The sequence below is a fragment of the Phacochoerus africanus genome, chromosome 13 (genome assembly GCF_016906955.1).
Source record: "Phacochoerus africanus isolate WHEZ1 chromosome 13, ROS_Pafr_v1, whole genome shotgun sequence".
NCBI classification, from domain to species: domain Eukaryota; kingdom Metazoa; phylum Chordata; class Mammalia; order Artiodactyla; family Suidae; genus Phacochoerus; species Phacochoerus africanus.
Window position 1 is genome coordinate 64,231,964 of NC_062556.1, and position 22,500 is coordinate 64,254,463.

Consider the following 22,500-nt stretch of genomic DNA (forward strand, 5'->3'; position numbering starts at 1 on the left):
CACTGAGTCACTAAGGAGCCCCAGAATCAACTTTTTTTTTTCTTTTTTCTTTTTAGAGCCACACACATGGTCAGGGCTAGGGAAGTTCCCAGGCTAGGGGCTGAATAGCAACATGGGATCCAAGCCTTGTCTGCGGTCAAAACCACAGCTCACGGCAACGCCAGACCCTTAACCCACTTATCAAGGCCAGGGATCGAACCTGTGTCCTCATGGATGCTAGATGGATTTGTTTCTGCTGTGCCACAATGGGAACTCCGACTTTAAATTTTTTTGGCTGTGCTCACCGGCATGCAGAACTTCCAGGGTTAGGGATCAAAACTTGCCCCGCAGCAGTGACAATGCCAGATCCTTAACTCAGTAGGCCTCCAAGGTGCTCCACAAAATGGGTTTTGATTGGCCTGTTTGACTTCCCTTGTAGCTTACAGCATAAATATGCAGCATTGTCACTGCTAAGGTTCTGGTTCAGTCCTTGGCCCTGGAAATTCCACATGCCAAGGGTGTGCCCAACCAATTAAAAACAAAAACAAAAAACTATTAACCTGTTAGTTGGAGTGATGGATGTTAGAAAGAGCTACTTCTTGGGGACATATTTGATATGTATGGACCAGTTAAAATAGCTTGAAAATACCTGTGCCCCCCCCACCACGTGTCCTTATGTGGACATGGAAAGACATCCCCAAAGCCTCCTGCCTGCACCTCTTCCATGAGGGGCTCATGGCCTCCATGCCCAGCTTTTGGTTTAGGAGGATTTCTGATGGTCTGATACCAGAGAAAAGGTACAGAATGTCACCTTGGGAAATGAGCCCAAGTGACTCCTTCATAGAGGGGAAAGTAGGCTGGAATTCCGGTGTATCGTCGGCCTTAGCTGGTGTATGCCGTGGTAACAAACAGTGTCCCAATTCTCAGGGGCTTATAGCAACCAAAACTCACACGGCATGTTGGCTGCAGGTCAGCTGAGGCCCTGCTCTACATCTTCTTCACCCCGCGTGCCTGAGAGATATACTGGTCTCAAGGCAGAGGGTGGAGAATGACGGTGGAACCAAGAGAAGGATCTTAAAACCTCTGCTTGGAAGTGACACACATCACTTCACTCCTTTCATTGGCTAAAGCAAACCACAGGCAAGCCCACAGCTGCTGGGTCAGCAGCAGGGAACATGGACACAATACCCTCTACCAACCCCGAGAGCTAAGGTTGGAGAGCTGGGAGTGGGTTGAGTTTGCAGAACTGGCTGCATGAACGGTGTTGTGCCATTTGTGCTAATAACTGTTGGCCTAAGGAACATCTCTGGCTGAAGCTTCTTTTATCCTAACTTGGTAGGGAGGCTGTGGGGGGAGTGGATCCTCTGACAGCTCCCCTTAGCTGGCAAAAGGGCCTAACTTGTGCCCACCCTTCCCCAGGCTCCCCAACAAAGTCTCCACATACCCTCTGGGACTCTCATCCCTTTGAGCTTTTTCAAAGTCTGGCATCTGCCGTTCTCCCCTATCTCTTCTGCATCATCGAATTCTTCCTTGTTCCCGAATCATTCCCATCAGCGCACAAACATGCAGAAGTTTCTCTCATCTTCAAAATAAAAACATGGACCTTGAGGGCATTATGCTAAGTGAAGTACATCGGACAAAGACGAATATCATATGGTTTCATTTATATGTGAAATCTAAAAGACAAACAAAACAACAAGCTCGCAGATACAGAGAGCAGATTGGTGGTGGCCAGAGGTGGGGGGTGGGACTTGGGCGAAAGGGGTGAAGGTGCTCCAAAGGCACAGACTTCCAGTTAGAAGATGAATAGGTCCTGGGCTGTAATGCACAGCTCGTGACTCTCTTCAACAATACTGTATTGTATATTGGACAGTGGCTAAGAGATTTGATCTTGAAGTTCTCCTTACAAGAAAAAAAAAGAAAAAAAGGAAACTGTGTGGTGATGGAGGTCCGTTAATTAGGCTTATTGTGGTGATCGCTTTGCAATATGCACCTTGACCAAATCTTTACCTTGTACACCTCAAAAGAATACCATGTTACATGGCAGCCATATCTGAGCAAAAAGTAAAATCATGGAAGAAAACTCAAAGTTTTAAAAGCACTCAGCCCACTTCCTGGACTCCCTTTTGTCTGTTTCTTTGCCAAGAAAGCATCTTCAAAAAAGTTGTCTCCACTTATTCTTTCTACTCCTTCGACACCTAAACATTCACTAACCCACCTCAATCTGCCTGCACGTCCACGATGCCACAAAGCCCACGTTTGCAGAGACCACTGAGAACTTTCCTCTCTTACGGCCAATGCCATTGTCCATAGGGTCCACTGAAATGCTCTCTGCTTCTGTCTTTTCTCTCTTTCTCTTTTTTTTTTTTAGGGCCACATGTGTGGCCTTTGGAGGTTCCCAGGCTAGGGATCGAATCAGAGCTGTAGCCCCTGGCCTATGCCACAGCCACAGCGAGGCCAGGGATCGAACCTGCGTCCTCATGGATGCTAGTCAGATTCGTTTCCACTCCTGCTCCTGTCTTTTTTGACGGGATCTTCTCTTCGTTTTCCTCGCGTCTCTGGTCTGTCTCTACAGAAGAAAGCCCTGATGTCTTTTCTGAGCTCCGCACATTGATCTCCAACTGATCGTCTGACTAGGATGTGGCCCAGGAACTTCAAGCGTCTTAGGTCCACGTTTGGGTCCTTGATCTCCCCTTCAAACACCTGTTCTCTGCCTTTTTCCTCATATCAGTAAGTGGTGCTGCTACGTGCCCTGGTGTGTATGCTCCGAACACTGTAATGATTACCACACTGCCTTCTCTCTCCTCCATCTCCCCAGCCCATTGCCAAGTCCAAAGGCTTCTACCTACAAACCAGATTACTTGACTCTGTCCCTCTGTTGCTACCGCACAGTCTAGACTGCCACCAACTTCTGTCCACAGAACTACAGCAGCTTCTCAAAACAGGCTTGTTTCACTACCAGTGAAAGAGGATTTTGAAAACTCCCCAAAAGATTTGTTTTGGCCAGAATTTGAAGCACCTACAATAATACCATTATTTGGACTTTGTGTGAGTTGGAGGGAGGAAAGATTAACTACAGTTGTGCTTTATTCAAGGATGCCCAAGTTAAGCTCCTTTAAAAATGTATTTTGGAATTCCCGTTGTGGCTCAGCAGTAATGAATGCGACAGTATTCATGAGAACACAGTTCGATCCCTGGCCTTGCTCAGTGGGTTCAGGATCCTGCCATTGCTGTGAGCCGTGATATGTCACCGATGCAGCTCGGATCTGGCATTGCTGTGGCTGTGGTATAGACTGGCAGCTGCAGCTCGGATTCCACCCCTGGCTTGGGAACTTATGTATGCCGCACCTGCGGCCCTAAAGAGAAATAAGAAATAAAAAATAAAAAATAAAAAAATTGAGGGAGTTCCCGCTGGAGCGAAGCAGAATTAGCATCTCAGGAGCACTGCGATGCAATCCCAAGTGTGTTAAGGATTTGATGTTGCTGCAGCTTCGGTCATGACTGAGCCTGGGATCTGACCCCTGGAGGGGGAATTCTTTATGCCTCAGGGTGGCCAAAAATGAAAAACAAACAAACGTATTTTGAGTGGGCTGACACACAAAGTCACAGACTCAGCTGGTGACTAAAGGTGTGGTTTTCACAGAAACAGCTTTGTAAGAGGGAGAATTCTGGGTGTCCTGAATTGGCAGCAAAGGAAGTAGCTCTGGACTTTCCCCAGTGACCTGATACCAGAGAGAAGGTGCAGAATATTGCCTTGGGAAAGTCACCTAAGTGGCTCCTTCATGGAGGGGGAAAGTAGGCTGGAATTCCGGTGTATCAGTCAGCCTTAGCTGGTGTATGCTGTGGTAGCAAACAGTGTCCTGATTCTCAGGGGCTTATAGCAACCTGGCTCCAGGTGGCCCCAGGCTGCAGAGCAAACGAGAGAACAGAGGGCTTGACACCCACCTGTGCCCTGACCTCCAGGTGAGTCTTGGATTAAAACCCAGAGCACCCCTGGAGATCATGGCAAAGTGTGGGAAGGAAGTTATTTTTCCTCCTTCGTAAATTTCTGTAATTTGAAACCACATTTCTACTTCCTCTACCAGAGACAGACCAGAAAGTCAAGCCTTCTAGTCTGCGCTGCAGAAATTTATGACTGAGTAAATAAGCATCGTGAAAAATAAGCCTTGGTTACCTTTTTATTTTTGAAGAAATGAAACATCTTTCTGAAACCACAGCTTTTGTTCAAAATGAATAACAGAATGTCAGTTATTAGTTTTTTTTCTTAGAAATCTCTGTCTTTTGCTCAATTGATATATTGTTAATGGTGCACTAACGTATTTAAAAATTAATTTTAAAATGGGAAAGGGATCTATTAACAATCCATGCTGTGAAGGCAATTGCATCTTTGCCTTTATACGCATATAGAAAGAAAACAAAGGGGTAAAAAATCAGTCATGCCACGTATGACTCATGAAATTTCTTAGTTCTTTTCCTTCCTCTTCTTCAAAATAAAGAAATCATTAAATCCATAACCTGAAACCACCGCCCCCCCAACCGTTCCTTATACTTTTTCATAAGATCAGTAGCTGATTGGTTGGGAGATGGGAGCAAAACCCAGTCTTCACAACTGTGGGCTGTGCCGGAGGAAAAAGCACCTCATTCCACAATACTTTCTCTGATGTATTGCTGACACATGGAGAGGACAGAGGGCAGACAATACTTTTCAGGGGCTTTATGTACCAGCTGTGGATAAATCCACTGAATAGATGAGGCTTTTGTTCCCCTTTCTGCAAAATGAGAAATATTAGCAATAGCTGAAATGAAAGTCCTTTGTGCATCAAAGCCTCGTTACTGTTTTCCCCTTAATGAACATAATACAGTCTTGAATTTCTACCCTGTTCCAGCTTCCGATAAGTGCTGTGTGTTTAGTGAGTGCTATGCTTGGTGCTGACAGCATTGTTCCTTTTCTTTCCCACGGAGTAACCTACTCTGAGCAGGTCCTCTCACTTTCTCAGCGAGACTCTAAATAGAAGGTGCCCAAGGCCATGGGCTAGGAAGGTGGGAAGCAAGCCATTTGATCCCAAGGTCTACACTCCCTACTTCTACTTTGCACCGCCCCCACGTTCTCAGGTCCTCAGCCTTCACTTCTTGCTGCTCCTCATTCTTCTCAGGGTCAGCACCCCTCCGTGGGACCCAAAGCCGCTGAGCAGCCTGTGCGAGGCAGTAGCCATTGTGTCTTACTTGTGCATGGCGCCATCTCGTGGCCAATTCATGCAACTGTAGGGACCCGTGCTACATTTACTGTATTTGGGGAACATCAGTGCTTTATTTGGGGTGACTGCAGCTCTAGCAGTTTTTTCTTTTCTTTAACAGAATAACATCATAATGCTCAAAGAAAATTCATGTTCCCATTTTAACTGACTCATGGCAGGAACAGGAAGTATATATGCCAACAGAAATGGAAAAGGGGAGGATCACAGGAGCAAAAATGGGCTGCAAGGAGTGTTTTACTATTAATGTAGTGCTGATGCCTCTTTTCTTTGCATGATTCAAAGACAGAAGTATAAGCATGCATGGAGTTCCCACCATGGCTCAGTGGTAACAAACCCGACTGGTATTCATGAGGACGCAGGTTCGATCCCTGGCCTCGCTCATTGGGTTAAGGATCCGGCCTTGTCCTCAGCTGTGGTGTAGGTCCCGGTTCGGATTCCGCCGGCAGCTGTAGCTCTGATTAGATCCCTAGGCTGCAAGTATGGCCTTAAAAAACTGAAAAAAGAAAAGTAAGAAGAAGAAGTACAAGCATGCATGAAATACTCTGATAGTAGCAATTTTCAGATATATATAGCATGGTGAAAACAGATCTTTCCATATATATTCTCCACTTCACTGACCAATATAAGAGATTACTCTCAAAGCCCATTACACACTTACTCTTTACTTGTGCATTTGATAGCTTTTCCCTGACTCCTCTGGGGAGGTTACCACTGACCTCCCTGGCTGGGTTGATTTCAGGACAATATGAAGGTGCTTTGTCTTCCCCAAACATCTGCTCCATGACCACGAATGCTGGGAATAGAGAACAAAGCCTGCTTCTCAAGTACTATGATGTGCTTTGCTGTATTCTTTGGCAGCAGTCAATTAGGCTTAGACAACGAGAAAAAGTTAGAACTGAATTGTGACGCAGTGGGATAAGATCTGACTGCAGTGGCTTGGGTAGCTGTGGAGGCTTGGGTTTGAAACCACAGCTTCCCCAGGATTCCCGGCCCTGGGACTTTTCATATTCTGTGGATGTGGCCATTAAAAAAAGAAAGAAAGAAAGGAAGAGAAAAGGAAAAACAGGCAGAACAGATGAAACTCAGGGTTAAGTACAGATAGTAGGTAAGTAAGTAGCTTATGAAGTATAAGCAACCCTAATAGGATATATTAAATGTAGCTAATAAGTCCTCTGCTCATCCGACAGGCAGGCTAAAGATAAAGTAGAATAAAGGGAATATGTAACGGGATAAACAGCATTCCTCATAGATAGAAAGACGGAGAGACCAAGTCACCGCACTTGCCCTAAGCTCAGACATGTATCGGAGGAGGGGTTGCCAGGATTGCTCTGTGCTCACTGGACCCTAATGGAATCTCTGATCTGTGGAATCTCTGATCTACTAGCCAGATGGGGTCCCATTTGAAAGTAGAGATGAGGCTGCTTACAGGAGAGGCAGTAGGTTGGGAGGGGAGGGCGCAAACACGGAGCAATTATTGGGTATCAGGTATGTGCCAAGCGCTGTGCTTGCTTTTCACACACATTTGTTAATTACACTCTGGGGGGGGGCGGGAATTTTCTCTCTCTTGTTCATAGCAACCTACCTAAAGTAAGCACTCCCACTCTGTAAATATCTGCTGAATGGATAAATGAATCATCTCGACAACCGTGAGAAGTTTGTATTTGAATCCTCATTTTAAAGCGTTGAAACAGTTTTGAAACCAAAGCTGACCTGTGTTGTTAAAAGCTGGGAGCCTGGTGATTGGTGGTGTAGAAACCAGAGGATCATGGTGGGGGAACTTGTGGGGTGCTCCTTGTGTCCTGGTTACACGTTTATGCTCATTTTCTAATAGTATGTATCCTTTAATACGAAGCTAACAATATCCTCCAAAAATTAAACAAATACGGCATTACCTTATGATCCAGCAATTCCACTTCCAGGTATAAGCCCCAAAGAACTGAAAGCAGGACTCCAAGAGATATTTGTACACCCGTGTTCACAGCAGCGTTATTCACAGTGCCCAAACACGAAAGCAACCCCAGGGTCCATTGAGGGATGAATGGATAAAGAAAATGTGCTATATCATACAATACAATCGTTGCTCTGCCTTAAAAAGAAGGAAACTCTGGCACTTGCTACAAGTGGATGAAGCTTGAAGATGCATGCTATGTGAAATAAGCCAGTCACAAAAGGACAACTGTTTATATTTCACTTGTATGAGGGAGTAGAGTAGTCGGATTTGAGACAAAGGAGAAGCATGGTTGCCAGGAAGTGGAGGGCCAGGGGGTTCTTGCTGAATGGGTGTGGAGTTTCAGTCTGGGAAGACGAGAAAATTCTGGAGGGGGGTGGTGGTGACGATTGCATCACAACGGGAAAGCACTGAATGCCAATGAAGCATTCATTTAATGATGTTAAAATGAGGGGCTTCCCGTCTGGCTCAGTAGGTTAAGAATCCGACTGGTATCCTTGAGGATGTGGGTTTGGTCTCTGGCCTCACTCCGTGAGGTAAAGGGTCCAGCGTTCCCTTGAGCTGTGGTGTATGTTGTCGTAGATGCTGCTTGGATCTGCCCAGATCTAGGCCAGCAGCTGCAGCGCCAATTTGACCCTTAGCCTGGGAACCTCCATATGCTTCGGGTGCAGCCCTAAAAAGGCAAAAAAAAAAAAAAGATGTTAGAATGGTAAATTTTATGTTAGTTATATTTTACTGTAATTTTCTTTGAGTGGAAAATAAATGAATTGCCTCAGATCACATCTGCTAATAAATGTGAGGCCAGCCCAGCTTTATGGCTCCAAAGCTCTGCCGCTTCCTTGCCCTGCTCCTCAAAGCCAAGGTCTATCATAGGACCAGAGGTTGACAGGTTAGTTCTGTCATCTCCTCCTCTTCACCTGGCATCTCCGAGCCTCTTGCTCACAGCCCAGTTGCTGTACATGGTTTGACAATAGGACCAACCCACCTCTGTGTAAAACAGAATTGTGTCTTAAAATTCTAGGCTGAGCTTTGAATCACTACAAAATAGTCATGAAAAGGCAGTTCTAGGACCCAATGATGGTATGGTTATGAAATTCCCATAAAAATCCTGTCCAGAATTTACTGAAATCTGTATTAATTCAGAATGATTTGTGGAAAGAGGATGAAATTTTGACAAGTAATCTGGAGATGAGGATTCATTTTGGAAGGAGTTGTCCAGTGGCACGAAATATCGAACTTGCAAAAACACTGGTTTTCCAAGAAGTCAGAAAGTTTCTCAGGGGAAGTTAGGGAGGTTTTTCTGGGAGCCAGCAAGCCGACATCAATGCAGACCATAGCTCACATTGTTTCCATCTGTCCTGGGAGGTGTAGACACGACAGAGGTTCTGGAGTAATCCCTCTATTGGGATGGGCTGGGGAGTCGGTCTGAAGTAAGGTCCAATGATGTATTAACCAATAACAGCAAAGGAGAAAAGAGGTATGGAGAGAGCTTCAAAAAAAGAAAACGTGAGCTGCAGATCCATAGAGAGGAACAAGGAATCAGACACCTGGGAGATAACTGACATCTAAGAAAAACAATTTGGAAACAGACTTGGAGTTAGAAGGCCAATGCTCGATACGAATGGACAGGTCATTGATGGGGATTAGAGTGAACTGGTTCTCTGAGTGGGGACAGCTGGAATTCTATGTTTTCCATTCACAGCAGTGTTTTAGGCCCGCCTGAATGTGTGTTATGTTTCGTAGTAAAGAGGAGAAACAATGCCTTGTGTGAGCATAAGGACGGGGGCTGCGAGGAGTGGTTAGGATTGTTTTGTGTAATTGGCCTTCTGTGTTTCATCTTCACTGTGCTGCCATTCACTTAGAGGCTGAAGATGAGGCTGGTTGCAGCCTGATGATGCTGCTGGCTGATGATGTTAATGCCGTGGTTTGGGGATGGAACACGGAGCGTCAGCTGAGCTCGGGGCGCCCACTCATCCTCCCGGGACGCACAGGAGGGATGACACAAAGGCCTCCCGCCTGTGCCTTGAGGGCTGGTTTGAGCAACTCAAATGTCGAGAGAACCAGGGCAGCTCACACTTGTCTGGACCTAGTAAAGGTTCTTGCCCCACTTCATGGCGAACAAGCGTGCTAGGAACACCTGCTCCTTGTTTGTCTGTTAGCAGAAGGGCATGAGCCTCTCCATCCTAGGTCAAAACCAAATCAGGCAATTTGATTCACTACTCATGGCACCAAAAGTAGGAAGTAAGATTTTGGTGAAAACACTGTCTTTCCGGAAATTTTGTTGAAATCTATAAATCTGAACTTTCTGGCTCCTCCTATGTGCGTAGTTCCCTGCATCCGGTTGTTTGTTGAATAAAGTCGAACATCTTGCGATGGCACTTTTTTAGATCACCACGATCCTGGGGTGGGTTGCTATGTTAACTTAGCCCTGCGAGCTGCTTTAGCAGACCTCTGTTCAATTTACTGCTGCTCTGAAAGCCACTTAAAAATGAGTGCACTGAAGGGAAAACACATTTGGCAAGGAAATATATTTTATAATTTCCTGCAGTAAAACTACAATCTTATTTTGGGATTATGTTAGCATACCATCAGAAAAACAGATATGGGACAGCAATACCTCCTGATTCTAGATGATTTTCAGTGACCCTGAACTAGAAATCGAGTTATTGTTAGTGAGGAGTTTCCCGAGGGAGATGTGGGAACATGGAGAAATTCTCTTACATTCCCCTCTTTGATTTGCCCAGTGCAAAGGGTATAAGAGATCAACTTTTCCCCAAGTCCAAGCATAGTCAGGAGAGTAACTTTTTTTAGGTAATTCAAGACGTAAAGATGAAAGCTTATGTCCAGAGATTTACTTTCTTTCCATGTGCCTGGTCCACTCTCTTTATCTTACCAAAGATGCCTAAAAACACCAAAGTTTTACTACTGTATGATATTGTGAAGAATTAATAAACTTACTCTAAAATATATGTAGGACAATAAAGTTCCACTTAGGGAAGAATCAAGTTTTATATAATTTTGAGGGCTTTCTTGAAGGAATTGAAAATGAGGTGTGAAAGGAGTTCCCATCATGGCTCAGTGGTTAGCGAACACGACTATTATCCATGAGGAAGTGGGTTCGATCCCTGGCCTTGCTCAGTGGGTTAAGGATCTAGCATTGCTGTGACTGTGGTGTAGGCTGACAGCTGCAGCTCTGATTCGACCCCTAGCCTGGGAACTTCCATATGCTGTGAGAGTGGCCCTAAAAAAGACCTAAAAAAAAAAAACCCAAATTAGGTGTGAAATTGAAAATTCATTTAAAATGAGAAAAGAAACCACACAAAATACTGGAGTCTTGGAGATTTGGGTCTCTTTCTTGTGAGACTTTTTTTTTTCTTTTTTTTTTTAGGGCCACCCTGCAGCATATGGAAGTTCCTGGGCCAGAGGTCCAATTAGAACTGCAGCTGCTGGCCTACACCACAGCCACAGCAAGGCAGGATACAAGCTGCGTCTATGACCTATGCTACAGCTCATGGCAATGCCGGACCCTTAAGCCACTGAGCGAGGCCAGGGATCAAACATGTGTCCTCATGGATACCAGTCGGGTTCTAAGCCACAATGGGAATTCTTGTGAGATCCTTTTTTTTTTTTTTTTTTTTAAATCAGATGTGGTTACTCAGAAAAGCTGGCTGATGGTGATCTGCCTTTCTTTCCCCACCTAAAACATTCTATGACTCCCAGCTACTCTCAGGAACTCCACAGTATGGGCAAATGAAGGGCTTTAAAGCTTAGGCTTTTTACTCTTCATGTCTAATCCACGGGATCTACAAATAATATCGATCTTTCAGAAGGAGGTTCAGGGACGTCTGGGCCACCACGGGGCACTGCGAGGGTACTGAACACGAATTTCCTCACGGTGCAGACCTGGGAGCTGCAAAGCAGGTGAGAGTCCTGGTCCACACAGGCCTGGTTCTGCCCAGGCCCTGGGAGCAGCCCTGAGTGTGAGGGGGACAGACCTGGAGACACTGGAGAAAGAGCCCAGGACTTCCACCTCCCAGGGCAGTACATGTGCACAGGCCGCTTCTCCCTTCACGGAAGCAGGAGGCTGCGCCGCAGGGAAGGAACGCTGTGTCTACCCCTGCCTGGGAGATGGACCGACGCGTCTGCGGACACAGAGGCCTCTGACACTTGGTCCTCAGGCTGCATTGCTAAGGTTGCCATGAGTTCCTATTTCTTCTCCTGCAACCTTTTTTTTGGCCACGCCTGCAGCATGTGGAAATTCCCAGGGCAGGGATCAAACCCAAGCTACAGTGGTGACAACACCAAATCCTTAACCACCAGGCCACCAGGAAACTCCTCCTCCAACATTTTACTTAAAAAAAATTTTTTTTTGTCTTTTTAGTGCTGCACACTTGGCATATGGAAGTTCCCAGGCTGGGGGTTGAATTGGAGTTGCAGCTGCCAGCCTATACCACAGCCACAGCAACACCAGATCCTAACCCATAGAGCTAGGCCAGGGATCAAACTTGTATCCTCATGGATATTAGTCAGATTCGTTTCTGCTGAGCCATGATTGGAACTCCTATTTTGAAATTTTTTAACCAGAGAAGTCGAGTATATGGTGCAGAGAACACGCAGGCACCCTCCTCCAGCTCCAACATTTGTCAACAACCTCTTGCCACTTTGCTTTATACATACTTAGTTTTCTGAACCATTCGAAAGCAAGTTGCCTACATTTGACACTGGTTGGAATCGGTTGATGTGCCTTGAGCAACATGGAAGAGTCTTCAAAGTGCAGTGTCGACAAAAACCAACAGAGCGGGACACATTGACAGAACAAAATATTTTATACACCATTTTAATAAGTCAATAGAGAGTTCCCTGGTGGTCTGGTGGTTAAGACTTGGCGCTTTCATCACTGCAGCCTGGGTTCTCTGATTTGTATCAAGTTGCTGCATGCTGTACCTCCCCCCCCCCAAAAAAAAAGGAAAGAAAGAAAGCTCATAAAATCTGCACATCAAACAAACATGTACCTCTTTAAAAGAATACAGAACAAAAGAAGGCACAGTAAATGCTGGAAAACTGTGGTTTGTTTGTGGAAGAGAGGAAAAGGGGTAGAAGGAATCAATGACCGGAGAACAGCTTCACACAGTGCAAAGAGGATGTCACAGCATGAGCTGAGGGGAAAGAGGGACCAACCCTCTGCACCTAAAGTTAGAAGTGAAGGCAAGAAAGGGACAGAAAAAACAGAGAAGATGGACGGAAGTGTAGGAGAAAATGTTCCGATAAAAATGTAGAAAGGAGAGACCCCGGCCAGGATGACTAAGCAAAGTCTAGCCAACTGCCCCAACCAGCCCTCCCCCAAGCATCTGCTTCTGTAAATTTGTTTCCGCATCTACTACCTTGCCTGACGTCACTCCGGTCCAACTAGCCAAGCATGGACCCCGAAGACGTAGCCCATAAAAGCCTTGGGAAACCCTTCTTCCGGGCTCAGACCCTGGAGATCGATCTCCTCTGAGCCCGCCGGCGTCATAAACCTGAGTTCTCCACCTCTCCGAGTGCTCGCTTGGTTTCTCGCCGGGTAAAAGAGCTGATCCACTGCAGCCGCAAAGCTGCCGGAGCTGGTACGCTACAGCCACGGGGCTGTCGCCAGAGCTGATACGCTGCAGCGCAGGGCTGCTGGGTAGCTGCCATAACAGAAGAAGAGGGAGGGAGAGAACTAACAATAACTGAATTTATCTCAAATGAGGGGAATCCTGGAATTTCTAGCCTCACTTGGAAAGTAGTTGTATATTTTTAGGCAAAAGAGTGTCCTTTAAAAAAAAAAAAAAAAAAAGGACTGTCTGGAATTCCCATCGTGGTGCAGCAAAAATGAATCTGACTGGTATCCATGAGGACATAGGTTCGATCCCTAGCCTTGCACAGTGGATTCAGAATTCGGTGTAGCTGTGAGCTGTGGTGTAGGTTGCAGATGCGGCTCAGATCCCGTATTGCTGTGGCTGTGGTGTAGACTGGCAGCTGCAGCTCTGATTTGACCCCTAGCCTGGGAACCTTCAGTGAGGCCTCTGGTGAGGCCTAAAAAGATAAATAAATAAATAAATAAATAAATATTTTTAAAAAGACTGGAGTTCCTTGGTGGAACGTGATTTGCCCAGATGGTCTAGGTTTTAGCTCAGAATGTCCTGTGTTCTGTGAATACACCCCCACTTCCAACAAATTGTTCCAGGTTTTCAGCTTTTGTTTTGGTGGGAGCGGGTTAAGGAAAATGACTGAGTTCCTATTTTCCACAATTAAAGGATAATCTCCTGCCAGAGGCTCAGCATTTTCTGTTTCTACCCTATCTTCCCCTCACAGCGGCCTGCAAAAAAGAAGGAACTTCTTGTCCTGGGAGATGAGTCAGCGCAGGACCCTGAGGAGGGCAGCCTGAGGCTGCATCTGGACTCGGTGTTCTGTGCACTACTCAGCAGTTACCAGCAGAGGGCACACTCCAACCTACTCTGCTCACTGTATTCACAATTCCCTTCTCTGAACTTAGTTTCTGCTTCCTGTGAAGTCTTAGGACATTGATCTTTCAAGCTGGGTTGTGTACATCCTTCTCCGCCCTACCTTCCTCCCTCCCTCCCTTCCTCTCTTCCTTTCTTCTTTCCTTCCTTTCTTCCCCTCCTTCCTTCATTACAGCCTCTCTCTCTACCTTCCTTTTTTTCCATGCAAGGAACACAAACTCACAATCACAAATCATGAAGCACAATGTTTTTTGTTTTTTGTTTTTTTCCTTCTGGTCCCACCCATGGCCTGTGGAAGTTCCTGGGCCAGGGATCGAATCCCAGGTGCAGCTGCGATCTACACCTATGGCTATGGCAACACAAGATCCTTAATCTACTACCCCACATCTGAAACTCCAGAAGCACAATGTTTTAACAAACTGCCATGAATGAGAGAGTCGGTAGGAAAATAGATAATCCTCCTGCAAAAACTACAGAGATGAGAATAATGAGATACAGAATATAAAATATATATCTTTAATACTTAAAAAATAAAATTGGGCATTGGATTTATGACTAAAGAATAGTGATTAGAAAAAAAAACCAAAAATTTTTAAAAAAGGAACTTCTGCAATTTAAAAGAAATTAGAAATTAGAAAATCTGGATGGGTTAACATCAGATTACACATAGTTGAAGAAAAATTTAATGTATTAGATATATCTGAAAAAAATTCCCAGAATGCCGCATGGAGAGATAAAGGGATAAAAAATGTTAAATAGAGTTTGAGACATAGGTCAAACTTAAAAACAGTTCTTCTTAGAGTTACAGAAGGAGATGAAGAAAGAATAGAGACAGGAGATATCTGGAGAGGGAAGGGACAAATGGTTTTCCAACCTGATGGCAGATGTGAATAATCAGTTTCAAAAGTTTAGTAAATCCCAGAAAAGATTCAAAAACATCAAAGTGAAACTGCCTAACTGCCTTACACAGATTAATCTACAAAGAAATGGCAAATCAGATTCTTGATTTCTCAACATTAACAATGAAAGCCAGATGAAAAAGGAATTATATCATCAAAGTACTAATTCAAGGAGTTCCCCCTGCAGTGCAATGGGATTGGCGGCATCTCTGTAGCGCCAGGCTTCAGGTTCGATCCTCAGCACAGTGGGTGTTGCCACAGCTGCAGCGTAGGTCACACCTGTAGCTTGGATCTGATGCCTGGCCTGAGAACTCCAGGAAGTGGAAAAACAGAAAAAAAATGCACTAAGTCAAAATAATTGTCTACTTATTTTACTTAATTTTGTCCAGCAAAATTATCTACCAAAAGCAGGTGCAGAATAAATATATTATCTAACACACAAAAACTAAGAGAGGTACCTAGCAACAGTCCCTAACTTTTGTTTCTAGAGAAACTTCTCAAGAATAAACTTTAGGGGAACTCCCATTGTGGCTCAGCAATAATGAATCTGACTAGTATCCATGAGGATGAGGGTTCAATCCCTGGTCCTGCTCAGTGGGTTAAGGATCTGGCATTACCATGAGCTGTGGTGTAGGTCACAGACTCCACTCAGAGCTAGTGTGCTGTGGCTGTGGCGTAGGCCAGCAGCTGCAGCTCCGATTTGACCCTTAGCCTGGGAAGTTCCATATGCCTCAGGTGCGGCCTCCAAAGCAAAACCAAACCAAAACCAAAACCAAACAAAAAAACTTTCAGAAGAAGGGAATAACCTCAAAGTTTGAGAAGCAAAATGGAATAACAAGAAAAAAGAAGTAAACAATGACAGTACACAGTTATAATGCTAAGTATGGAGTTAACATTTGTGATGGTAAAAATCCAACTTGTGGGGTAAAAGCCAAACAACACGGAAATAAACTAACAAGACCAGAAGAGGTGTTATTAATATTTAACATTTTAATGTTCTTGTATTATTCCAAAGGAGAATAAAGACAATGATTACTTTTACATATTAAGTTAAATATGTATTAAAATTTCTGGAGCAGCCACTAAAAAATTGAAATGTGGAAAAGACAACTCAAAAAATATAAGAAAGGGGAAAAACTACATGTACATTAAAGAAAAAATAAGAAAATGGCTAAAATAAATAAAGAAGTGAATAAAACTAAGGCTTCAAATTATTAAAATTTTAAAATAAAATAAAATAATAAATGATTTTAGCCTATGCTATCAATTTGAGATACGTCTTGGACTTAGGCCGGATTAAGCCTCCTCTAGGAAAGAAAAACAGAAAAGCTTTTAAGCTGCCAGATCTTTTTTCCATTGCTGGTTACATAACTTCTTTATAAAAGCTATACCTTCTTCTTACTAATTCTCTTTGACACCCCAGTATAGCCCCAGTTTTTTTAGGGACTCATTTAGATTAATAGTGACTACACCCTTTACAGATTTGATGTAAGCCAGGATCTCTTTGGACAAGAAGCATTTACAGTTATTCTGAAAAATACAAGCCCCCTTCAAGTACAGTTCTGTGGAATCAGTTTCAGGAAAACACCACAGCGACACATGCAATCCAAACTTCATTGCCACCTGCAAGTTTCTTGACTCAGTTTCAAAAACAATTCACTGTCCGTAGATGTAATATCCGCTAAGCTGTGTCTCTGGTTATGTTTTGTTTTTCTCTCTCGTCAATGTGAGTAGAGACGTTGTAGCTGTGGAAGCAGAGCCCGTCTCACAGGCAGAGCAGCAGTTGTTTCTGACGGGGAAGGTTGGACCCGGAAAACATGGCTCCCAGGAGAGACTGAAGCTGAATCGTGGGCCCCTTGAGGGCAGGGACCTGGTCTGTGATGTGCTCCTTGTGCTCCTGGCTGGAGGCGGGCTCCAGATTCAAATTTGCAAAATGACTGAATGAACAAAATAATGAGTGAGACAGAGAGTTTGTGATGAGGGCAAAACTGTATTCCTGGAGGAAGCCTGGGGTGGCGTGAACTGAGGAGGGATTTAGGAGGTGCTCTCAGGCGTCAGAAGGGAAGATCAGCAGACGGAGCTTCCTGTTCTGACTCATTAACTAACTGCAAGACCTTGACATTGGTTTTGAAGCTCTCTGTGCCTCATTCATAACTTTCCTCCTCCATCAGTCGAGAGAGCTAGACGCCAGGAGTCCCTTAGAGTATGTTTCCACTTGAAGGTCCCTCAAGAGCTTTGCAATCCTTCACCTCCTTGCAGTAGAAGTTCACCAAAGTGATGGCTGTGAAAGACTCCCTCTTTTTTCTCCTCTTATCTATTATCTTGCTGGCTTCCTGTGAGGCTGATGGTTTAGAAGCCTATCTGCATCTGAGTGGAGATGGGTCTACATGACCTCAAAGGACCATAGGACCCAAGTAAAGATGCTGGGTTTCATTTGAATGAAGCCAAAGGCTGTTCTGAAGCTGGCGGTCACATGATGCTGGCTGCCTGTAGGAGCTCAAACCTCCTCTCCTCACTTCCCGGTCCTTCGCCCCTTACCCCATTCCCTCATCAGCCTGGCCATGGGGTGGGGTAAAGGAATGGCTTTTGCTAAAGAAAAGGGGTTTCTGGGGGTGTTTATTCTCACATAGGGAACAGTTGGGAGCCATCTGATGTCATAACATTAAATTTCTTCCTGGTTGAAATATTTGCCTTAGACCATAATTAACAATAGTAAATAAATCTCAGACAACAGTAATAATAAATGAAAATTAATTAGAGTATCAGTGAAGGAAAATTGCCTTGAATACCTTAGATGCCTCAAAAAAATTTCCAGGAGTTCCCACTGTGGTACAACGAGATCAGTGTTGTCTCTGTGATGCCAAGATGCAGGTTAAATCCCTGGCCCAGCACGGTGGTTTAAAGGATCTGGCATTGCTGAAGCTGTGGCAAAGGTCGAAAGTGGCTTGGATCTGACCCCTGGCCTAGGAACTCGATATGCTGAGGGGCGGCCAAAAAAGAAAAAAGTTTCCAAAATAACACATGTGATAGGTCTCTGTATTCTATCAAATACCTAAATTAAAAGCATTTACCTTTAATCTCAGAACAAGTGTCCTTTTGCTAAGATTTGGAGTGCTTTCTGAGACAATTTCAGTAAATGAGCCCATAGTTGATTTTATTTATTTATTTATTTATTTAAGCTGTGCCCATGGCATGCTGAGGTTCCGGGGCCAGGGATAAAACCTGCGCCACGGTAGTGACCCAAGCCCCAGAAGTGGCAGTGCTTGGTCCTTAACCACAACCAGGGAACTCCAGCCTAAGGTTTTTTTTTAATTTTTAGATGTATTTTCTTTCTATATGTCAAATGCGTGTAGTTATCTGAAAGTGTATAGAAAAACTCAAGTTCTTTCTTTGGCCATTCTCCAAAACTTACACCAAAAATAAATGTAAGAAACGCTTTTTTTAATCCCAACGAAAAAGTAGCATCATTCTATACGTGTACAGCTACAATCAATGGCCCAACTGAATTTTCACAGTAGTCTGGACAGAATGAACTACCATGAAATATCTCTGTGCCAAGAGACTTGGACACCTGCTGAAACACATCCACATGCTGTGGAGGTGAGGGTGGCCCTGTAGCCAAGGCAGCCCATGACTGGACTTGGAATCCTTCTTTCATGGAAGCACCGGAGGTTTGCAGGACAGCCTGTCCACCAATAGCTCCTCTCTTAGAGGCCAGGACCTTGTCTTATTTATCCTGATTCTTTGGTACCCACCACTGTGGCCGGCTCCTAGCAGGCTCTCAGTACAGCTGTGTGGATTGAACAAATGGAAAAAGAAATCATTCGCTGAGTTAAAGCATAGCATTTAGTGGATGCAGAGGGAATCTCTCCTCTGTCACCAAGCCCTGGCAAAGAGAGAGGCCCTAGGGAAATGCCTAGAAGGGTAGAAGAGCTGTGAGTGGTTTTTTTGGTTCATTTATGTGTTTGTCTATTTGTTCTTGATTTTGAGGGCCGCACTTGCAGCATATGGAGGTTCCCAGGCTAGGGGTCAAATTGGAGCTATAACTCCCGGCCTACACCTCAGCCACAGTGACATGGGATCCGAGCCACGTCTGTGACCTACACCACAGTTCATGGCAATGCCGGATCCCCAACCCACTGAGCAAGGCCAAGGATTGAACCTGAGGCCTCATGGTTGCTAGTTGGGTTCGTTACCACTGAGCCAGGATGGGAACTCCCTGGAGTTTGTCTTCCTCAGGGATGGAGAGACACAGACGTGAGGCGCTGTCATGCAGGGAGAAGGTTTACACTCACGGATCCCTGGAAGAGGGAGGCTTGGGTCACCACACAGGATGGTGTCAGGAAGCACCAGAGTTGGTCAGGAGGCAGAAGGACTGACAGGAAACACCGGCAAGAGCCTCACTGAGTTGTGTGGCACCTGCTTGGGGTTGATTAGGGCAGAGGAACAGTGGTTCGATGTGTAAGAGCTCGGGAAGGAGGTCTCTGGGGTGTGGGCTTTGGATTCGTTGACCTGCTGAGAATGCTGCACGTGTGTGTTGTCGCTAAGACACCGCTAGCCCTGGGAGGGCCATCTCCCCGTCCCCTCCCCTGTCACAGCAAGGTCCTAGATGCCAGAGCGTGGAGAACACAGACAATAAGAAAATGCAGTGAGTACACCACGGACCCGGGACCCTTTGGTGGTGTTTGCATAGGCAGGTGGGCAAGGCAGGTGCTCTGCTGCTCCACCTCCCCTTTACGGCGTCTCAGGCTTAGCTGGGTTCAGCGTTTGTTTTCTAGTGGTGAATACATCTTGTGCAGAAAAGGTTCAGGTGTATTTGTCACAGGGTCCCCTGTCCTCTCGCACTCATTGCCGGTCGGACCACATGTGCGGGAAGCGGGCGATCTCGAGTCTCCCCCGCAGGTCCCGTCACTCACAGAGAACTCTCCTCCTGAGGGGAGGAGCTCCAAGGAGCAGAGCCTGCGGGGATCAGCAGTTTTAAACCTTTCTGCCACTGTGCATTTTTCGATAATTCTGGAGCACTTCAGAGAGCAGTATTGCTCTTAAAAATAAACTCAGGGTAACGGAGCTGATTTTCAGAAGACAGCTGGTCTACCGTGAAGCTTTGGCCAGATTTTTGTACACATTACAGGAAAAACTGATGACCCCAAATTGACAATGTGGCACATGGCTATGATACCATATTACAACTTCAGAAAGAACCCTGTAAGTAGTTAATTTGCTTATTCATTAATGTGTTGCTTTCATCAAAGCATTCATTAGACTCCTGGTACGAATATAGGTTCTGGGGACTCAGTGAGGAAAAGGACATTGTCCCATAAGGAAATGGCTAGAAATATCAAGAAGAGTCTGATGCTCTGCTAAAAATGTGGTGGAAATAATTCCTGCAGTGGCTGGGAAGACACGCTAGGTAATTTCTAAAGTCACTTCTAGTTTGAGATCTGAAAGTCTGTGAACATGTAAAAAGAAAGAGAAATATTTGAACATTAATATTTCGGGGAGTTCCCATGTGGCTCATTGGTAACAAACCTGACTAGTATACATGAGGACACAGGTTCGATCCCTGGCCTCGTTCAGTGGGTTAAGGATCCCGCATTGGCGGGGGCTGTGGTGTAGTTCACAGTAGAGGCTCGGATCTGGCATTGCTGTGTCTGTGGTGCAGGCTGACAGCTGCAGCTCTGATTCAACCCCCAGCCTGGGAACTTCCATATGCTATGGGTGGGGCCCTAAAGAGAAAAAAAAATCTGTAGTTCCCACTATGGCACAGTGGGTTAAGGATCCAGTGTTGCCACAGCTTCAGCATAGGTTGCAGCTGCAGATAGGATTCAGTCCCTGGCCTGGGGAAATTCCTTCCATATGCTGAAGGTATGGCCAAAAAAGAAAAATAAAATTAATATTCCTTATTTGCATACCGACTTATTTTTTTGTTTGTTTTGTCTTTTTAGGGCCACACCCACAGCATATAGAAGTTCCCAGGCTAGGGATGGATTCAGAACTGTAGCCGCCGGCCTACACCACAGCCACAGCAACGCAGGATCCGATCCATGTCTGCTACCTACACCACAGCTCACACTGGATGCTTAGCCCACTGAACGAGGCCAGGGATCGAACCTGCAACCTCATGGTTCCTAGCTGGATTCGTTTCTGCTGCACCGTGATGGTGTGAAAAGTAACATAATGTCTTTTCTATCAAAAGAAATCTCTGGTTTCTGCTGAAACACCTTCCTGCGACCCCCCCCCCTCCTCTTTCTCTCTTCTCTTAGTAACAATTTGTTTCAAATTAGCCCACCGAGAAGAACGTGCACCCTGACTGACCCATGGGAAGGGGACAGGTACATCACCTGCGTTCGGGATAAATAGGGAGGTTCTTTTCTTTGCGCGGGCTTTTTGAGCACCCGTGCCCTTCTGCAGAAGTAAAGAAACTTGTCAAGACCTCAGTTTTCGACACTGATTATCTGAGCCATATTCCCCAACAGTGGGAACTGCTGGCACTTTTCTTATGGTGGTTTTGTTTCTCTGGCCACGATTGTGGTTAATTGTGTACTTGTCCTTCCTTTCCTAACACTAATTGTGTCCTAAGCCCTGGGAGGATAGGGATTGATCAATTTCTTTCTATTCCTTGCCTAGAAGGTGAAATCTATGAGATCCATGTTTTGTAAAGTGTACGTGGAATTGGTGAATTTTCGGTTAAGACGAATGAATGGGAGCAAGGACCGGACCACAGATACTGGTTCACCATCCTCGGTACCGTTACTGAATCTGTCTGGATGGTGACCAGACCCACGTTTCTCCTTCTTGTCCAACAGCACAGCATGATGGACGTTTCAAAGCATCCAGCTAAACTCATCTAGAGAGAATCATACTGGGAGCTTCTTTCTTTACCAAGAGCTCTAAACCCATCCCTTTAATGATCTAGTCTAGAATTTATCTGGAGTTGGCTACGAAGCTTACCAACTGCAGTCTGTGAAATGTACTTTTTGAAATGTGGGACCTTTCCTTGACCCATGCCTTTCTCCCTGCTCATTGTCCTCATTCTAAGGTCTCACCTGGTCCTTTCCTTCAGATGCTAGCGTTATTATTAACATCTGAAAGTCTCAGGAACCATTCACCATGTTCCTGTTGGGCCACAGAAAAGAGCTTATATTTGACAGGTGCAGTGAGAAGTCAGAATGTGATAAAAACAGCCCTGAGGATTCCGATTATTCAGACTCACCTCTGAGGACTTTCACTTAAAGTGGCTCTGAGTCCCTCTCTTGGAAGTTGCTCTGAGATATGGACGTGGCCGTGGTCTTGTCCCTGAATCACCCAGCCAGGCATGAGCACAGTCAGCCACGCAAAGAGCTCGCCGGCTCCTCCTCTGCTGGATTCCGAGGAGCTGGACCACATGGCCGCTTCCATGAGGGTTTAGTTCCTGGACATTAAAAGCAACTGGGTGAAAAGTGCGGGGGAAACACAAAGTCCGTTCACTGAAAGGAAACCAAACTGTGACCATACCCTCCTCGCGATAGGCCGCTGCCCCGGCGTCGTCTAAGTTACAGAACGGATCTGAGGGTGATTGCTTTGGAAATAGCTGTTCTTTCATGGGTCTTTCTTTATTTTCACTCAAATGGTTGAGGTGAGGCGTGGAAATCATTTTCTGACAATACGTTATTTCCTTCCTGAATTTTTTTTCCTGTCAGGATTTTCTCTTCGTTACCCTGTTCCCTGACCCCACACATCTCACAGCTCACTTGTCTTCCTTAGCTTCTTGAGAAACAGTTAGAATTACCTTTGATTATTAACTTAATTGACAAGTTTTCTCTATTTACAACTCTGCATTATTTCCTTAATCAGCATGCAATTTAAAAAAACTTCTTTTCTTTTTCTTTTTTTTCTTTTTTTTTGTCTTTTTATGGATGCCCACACGGCATATGGAGGTTCCCAGGCTAGGGGTCTAA